The 6,318-nt window shown below is 50.3% G+C and overlaps 1 protein-coding gene across 3 annotated transcripts in view; it reads left to right on the plus strand.

The window, feature by feature from the left end:
• Positions 1 to 3,651: 3,651 nt before the first annotated feature.
• Positions 3,652 to 6,318, plus strand: part of slc29a4a (solute carrier family 29 member 4a) — a 20,039-nt gene continuing 17,372 nt past the window's right edge. For 2 of the 3 annotated variants that reach the window (XM_042341089.1, XM_042341091.1), the window contains exon 1: positions 3,652 to 3,775. The gene's annotated coding sequence lies outside the window, so the exon portion shown is untranslated. Of the gene's footprint in view, positions 3,776 to 3,934; positions 4,059 to 6,318 lie in introns of those variants that run through there. The other variant, XM_042341090.1, reaches the window with a different exon arrangement.

The following is a 6,318-nucleotide window of genomic DNA, read 5'->3' on the forward strand; positions in this document are numbered from 1 at the left end:
GATCTTATAGAATGGCGGAACATGCTCGAGGGCTTGAATGGCCTCCTCCTATTCCTATGTGTCTTTGTTTCGATGAAAGAGCAAATGCGTGATGGCCCACTTATTTGTTATTTACGGATCTGGTTTTGTATTCCACAGAGCATTTTATCAAACAGCATAAATGTTCTGAAGGCAGTTTATTGTGGAATGAATGCAGATCCCCTGTCATTGCTGTAGAGCCCAGGGCCATGTTCTTATGGAAAATGAAACAACACACGCATTTTCGTTTTTGTTCAATACTTTAGCTACTGCCAGCAAATGTGAAACCAAGGCTCCAGCAGTGATTTAATTCTCCTCAGAGCGGTGCGTATTCTCTCTAGTTCGCTCGCTTGGCTGAGTTTTATGTTTGTTTCCTTGTTTAACATCGTGGCCCATCATATCAATGTAGTGTTGTTCACTTTGGATAGGGTGTTGGGTGTCTGTTTTATAATAATCCTGCAAGCCGTTTGAATAGGGAGGTACTTGCTGGACAAGTAGCAGGGAAAGCTTGTCAGACAGTGCTTTCAATGGCACACTAGGGGTTTTAGTCGGTTAAACTCCATCAGTGTACACGTGTGTGGGGGTGTGGGTGTGAGGGGCACATTCGGGCAATTCCAAACTCAATTCATTAAGAATTCCTCATACGTTAGACTCCACAATCTGAAGATTAATGGGTATAGAGAGAGAGGTGTGGTTTGGGAGGAGGACTCGTTGTAAGGGAGGCTGCTCTGATTTCTGAATCCAACAACAGAACAACAGTAAATTGCATGTATCTGTGCCTTTCACCCTGGGATGACATCTCATGTGGTCAGATGCAGGAAGATAGATGGCAGAGTGAGATGTGAATGGTACCAAACGGCATTTGATCGCCGGTTTATGGCCACAGTGCCCGCGTTTACGTTTAAACGCCACAGGAAAGTTGCTGTTGACCTTGTCACGGTTGGGACTGGTGGCTGGTTGGCGCTGAGGGAGGCAGGAGGCTGCAGATGGAAATCTGTATCAATATTCATAGGGGCTGCCGGCTGGGAGGCATTCCTCAGAACATCACTGTTTGAACTCCATCTGAAGTAGAATTGCAGATGAAAGGAAAGGCGACAGCAGCGGCTATTTATACTCCTGCAGAGATGTGGGTTCCTGTGGTTTGGTTTCTCTGATACTTGGCGGAGCGTTTGAAGTGGAGCCAGGAGTGTCAGTGACTTCACTCTCTGTTCTCTTCCCCTCCCCGTGTGCATCCCCCATTCCCGAAGCATTGGTGCCGCCCTCATGAGCTTCCAGGGTAAATATCGAGACTAGTAATTACACAGTCACTACACTTTACAGTATATCCTGTTCAACCTCAAGCCTCTTGCCAGCCCTTTCTCTCCTCCTGTCACCCCATTGCTGCACTTCCCTGCGTGAAGAGCGCTCTGTATGTCAGGCCGGCTATGGAATGCTCTGGTTATGGTGCTCGCGGCTGCCTCTGAGCTGGGAAAATCCATCTCAGCAGAATGTTTTGTCACTTTCCCGATCCGAGCGAATTAATCGAAGCTGCTTTGAGATCTGACTTTATCACTGCAATGGCTCAGGTAGCTGCAAGTATGATTAATAGTGTATTCCCACTGGTCCTTGCACACACACACACACACACACACACACACATGCAGATCCGGGAGAGGGTGGATTACAGAGAAAATAAACACTGAGTGACCTCTTTTGCTTAAAGCTGAATTAATAATAGTAATAATAATACTTGCGTTTGATGCAGCATCTTACCACTTTATCAAAGGACCTCCATAGGGTTCACTGTACAGTGTAGTCACTGTGTATTTTTGAAAATGCGAATAAGAAAGAAAGAAGACATAAGATTAACATTTGACTGCAGTAAATGATAGATCATCCTCTCATCTCTGACTCTCCCAATATCGTTCATTTTCCATCTTTTTTTGATTGCTGTGCGCAATTGGCTGTTGTGTTTCACCCACAAAATCTACAGTTGATTCACTTTACAGCATATTCTATGCAGCGCTTTGAAACGTCTCAACAACATGCTAAGGCGCTATATCAAATTCAAGGATTATTATTATTATATTATTTTATTGAAAGCAGATTGGAATAATAATAATTCTTGCATTTGATATAGCGCTTTTCACGTCTTCTCGACGTCCCAAAGCGCTTCACAGAATAGACTGTAAAGTGAATTGACTGTATATTTGTGGGCGAAACACGGTGGCCAATTGCGCACAGCAATGTCCCACAAACAGTCATGGATTGAAAATGACCAATTTATTACTGTTTTGTTTTGGAGGCATTATTATCAGGTGTGTGGAGTAAGGAAACTTGCACAAGGTTTTGCGCTGCCTGGAATTGAACCCCGGTGTCTCGCTTGCAAGGCGAGTGCTCTAACCACTGAGCTACAGGACTCCACAAGTCAGCCATAAGGAACCTTGACTCCTGGCATATTGCGTGTCCCTCTCTCTGTCCTCAAGTCTAATTGGACAGAAGCTAAATTCGCAACTGAATTAGTCTACAATTAAATTAAATCCTCTGCTGTTATCCTCTTTCCCTCCCCATTGTGCTCCCTCTCTAACTCTCTCTCCCTCCCTTTGCTCCAATAATTCCGCATCAATTTCCTCAATGCCAAAACATTTTGGAATTAACCTTGGAGATGTCTTTAAGACGCTTTGAGGTCTCTCGAAGGCTTGATAAGGAGCTCTGTTAAATGCAAGGATTATTATTATATTATACTATAAACTGAATTGACTGTATATTTTGTAGGCGATAAAGCGACAAGTAGCCGCGATTATCATCACTATAAATATTCCACACTCGCCTTTTCTTTAAAAAGAATATATAAAAAATCTGTTTATTTCAAGACGGGGATTAAAAACAAAATATCCTTTTAAAAAAAGGCCTTGATTCTTTTTGTGTGTGTGGGGTGGGGGGTGGTGGGGGTGGGGGTGGGGGGTGGAAACTCTCCCCTAATTCTCTAGGACCCTGTGAATTCACGGGATTAAAGGGAGATGGGGTTTTGCAGTGTGTGTGTGTGGGGGGATGTGACAGTGTGTGTGGGGGGGGGGATGTGACGGTGTGTGTGGGGGGGGGGGATGTGACAGTGTGTGTGTGGGGGGGGATGTGACAGTGTGTGTGGGGGTGGGGGGGGATGTGACAGTGTGTGTGGGGGGGATGTGACAGTGTGTGTGGGGGTGGGGGGAATGTGACAGTGTGTGTGGGGGTGGGGGGATGTGACAGTGTGTGTGGGGGGGGATGTGACAGTGTGTGTGGGGGGGGGAATGTGACAGTGTGTGTGGGTGGGGGGGATGTGACAGTGTGTGGGGGGATGTGACAGTGTGTGTGTGTGGGGGGATGTGACAGTGTGTGTGTGGGGGGGTGGGTGGGGGGGGATGTGACTGTGTGGGGGGGGATGTGACTGTGTGTGGGGGGGGTGGGGATGTGACAGTGTGTGTGTGGGGGGGGGGATGTGACAGTGTGGGGGGTGGGGGGGATGGAGAGATTAGTGTTGCGGAGTGGTGACACTCAGACCGCGTTGTTAGTGCAAAGGAGGAAGGTTTTAGTGTGTGTGTGTGTTGTGTGTGTGTGACTGGGGGCAGGGGGTGGAGAGTGGGGGGTGGAGAGTGGGGGGGTTGTCCTGGTCTGAGAGAAAGAGAGGCATAGCGAGAGAGAGAGAGAGAGAGATTTCTCAACCACGATCCATATTTGCATTTAAAGATCCTGTTTATTTATGAGGATGGGGAGCGACTGGGAGACCAGAAGATGAAATGTAAGTTACACTGAAATGCTGGGGCTTGGGATCTGTTGGGGGGGGGGGGGGGGGGAGAGAGAGAGGACTGGGGGGAGAGAGAGAGAGAAACTGGGGGGGGAGAGAGAGAGAGAAACTGGGGTGGGGAGAGAGAGTGAGAGAGAAAGAGTGTGTGTTTTGCTGCTCTGTGAGCTACAGAGGGAGGGGGAGAGCTACCTGTTGTTTGATGGGCTGCTCTCTGTGAAGGGAGAGATGCGGATACAGAGAGAGACACAGACAGACAGATGATGGGAGACAGTACCAGGTAAGGCTGGGTACCAGACAGGTAAGGCTGGGTACCAGACAGGTAAGGCTGGGTACCAGACAGGTGACAGACAGACAGACAGACAGACAGACAGCAGAGCAGAGAGAATGTCGAGACACCGGTGATAAGGTAACATCTGATAAAGCGATATAAGGTACATCAGAGGGTGGGAGGGGAGAGGAGAAAGGCAGAGACACACACACACACTCTGACATTTCCATTCGCTGACATGTTGTTTCCCCCCCAGTTGTTACCCTGTACCCGCAGAAAGATTCCCCAAAACTGTTTTTTTTAATTAAAAAAAAATGTATATGAAAAGCCACTTTTGCAATTGCAGTTACGATAGCGGAGACGGGGAGAGGGCGATCGCTCCAGAGATTTATGTGCGTGTGTTTGTGTGTTCGATTGATGCTTTGGGGCTTATTATTATTATTATTATTAGTATTAACAATAGTAATAGGATATTGCACCTGCCCTGCAGAGTAACAATACATGTTCAGGGGGAATAGGAGAAGAAACCCTGTGAATAAGACACCATTAATAACATTTAAAAAGGAATAGTGGGGCAGAGGTTCATTTCAGTGCAGACTTAAAAGACATCGTTAACACGTTTCGTAACAATTTCTAACATGCAACCTTTCGTTGGGGAGGAGAGGGAGAGGGGGGGAGAGAGGGAGAGGGGGAGAGAGGAGGAGAGGAGAGGGAGTGGGGGGGAGAGAGGAGGAGGAGAGGGGGAGGGAGAGGGGAGGAGGAGGAGATGGGAGGGAGAGAGAGGGGAGGAGGGGGAGGAGGAGATGGGGGGGAGGGAGAGAGAGGCGAGGAGAGGGAGAGGGGGGAGAGGGGGAGGAGGGGAGGAAAGGGAGAAGGGGGGGAGAGGGAGAGGGGTGAGAGGAGGAGGGAGAGGGAGTGGGGGGAGAGAGGAGGAGGAGAGGGGAGGGAGAGGGAGGAGGAGATGGGGGGAGAGGGAGAGAGAGGGGGAGGAGGGGGAGGAGGAGGAGATGGGGGAGGGGAGAGAGAGGCGGAGGAGAGGGAGAGGGGGGAGAGAGAGGGGGAGGGGGGAGGAGGAGGAGAGGGGGAGGAAGAGGAGGAGAGGGAGAGGGGGGAGGGGGGAGGAGGAGAGAGAGGGAGAGGGGGGGGAGGGAGAGGGGGCAATGTTCCCACTGATGCAACTTTATTTTGGAAGAAAAACACGATGCCTTTCAATGCAAAACAGCGCCGCAGCCGCTGTGCGATGGTGACTGGAGATTATTAAGGATTTGCCTTGTGCCCCTCAATGGGATTGGATTTTTTTTTCTCCCTCTCCCCCCCCCCCCCCCCCCCCCACACACACACACACCCTGAGGTGCTGTTTGCACTACAGGAGCGCCGCCTGCCGGCCACAGCCCGTCACTGCAGCCCTGGCTCTGCCCAGCACAGACCAGCACAACACAGCCCAGCACAGACCAGACCAGCACAACACAGCCCAGCACAGACCAGCACAACACAGCCCAATCCAACCCAGCCCAGCACAACACAGACCAGCACAACACAGCCCAGCACAGCCCAGACCAGCACAACACAGCCCAGCACAGCCCAGACCAGCACAACACAGCCCAGCACAGACCAGCACAGCCCAGACCAGCACAACACAGCCCAGCACAACACAGACCAGCACAACACAGCCCAGCACAGCCCAGACCAGCACAACACAGCCCAGCACAGCCCAGACCAGCACAACACAGCCCAGCACAGACCAGCACAGCCCAGACCAGCACAACACAGCCCAGCACAGACCAGCACAGCCCAGACCAGCACAACACAGCCCAGCACAACACAGCCCAGCACAGACCAGCACAACACAGCCCAGCACAGCCCAGCACAACACAGCCCAGCACAGACCAGCACAACACAGCCCAGCACAGACCAGCCCAGCACAACACAGTCCAGCCCAGACCAGCACAGATCAGCCCAGCACAGACCAGCACAACACAGCCCAGCACACCCAGCACAACACAGCCCAGCACAGCACACACACAGCTGCTCAGTCACTGGTGGATAATGAATCAGCGTAACTTTTCCCATCACAATTGGATCAGTTCTCACAATTCTTTCAAAAGCGCAGGTTTCTAATGACCCCAAAGGCCAGAAGGTGGATTGAATGCATCCACAGTCAGAGAGTATGGAAGCATGAGGTTTTTTTTGCAGATTATTTTATTTCAATTTAATAATAATAAGAATAACGACGAGGACGACGACTTGCATTTATACAGTGCCCGCGGGG

Source organism: Callorhinchus milii, unplaced genomic scaffold (assembly GCF_018977255.1).
Source record: "Callorhinchus milii isolate IMCB2004 unplaced genomic scaffold, IMCB_Cmil_1.0 Scaffold16, whole genome shotgun sequence".
NCBI lineage: Eukaryota > Metazoa > Chordata > Chondrichthyes > Chimaeriformes > Callorhinchidae > Callorhinchus > Callorhinchus milii.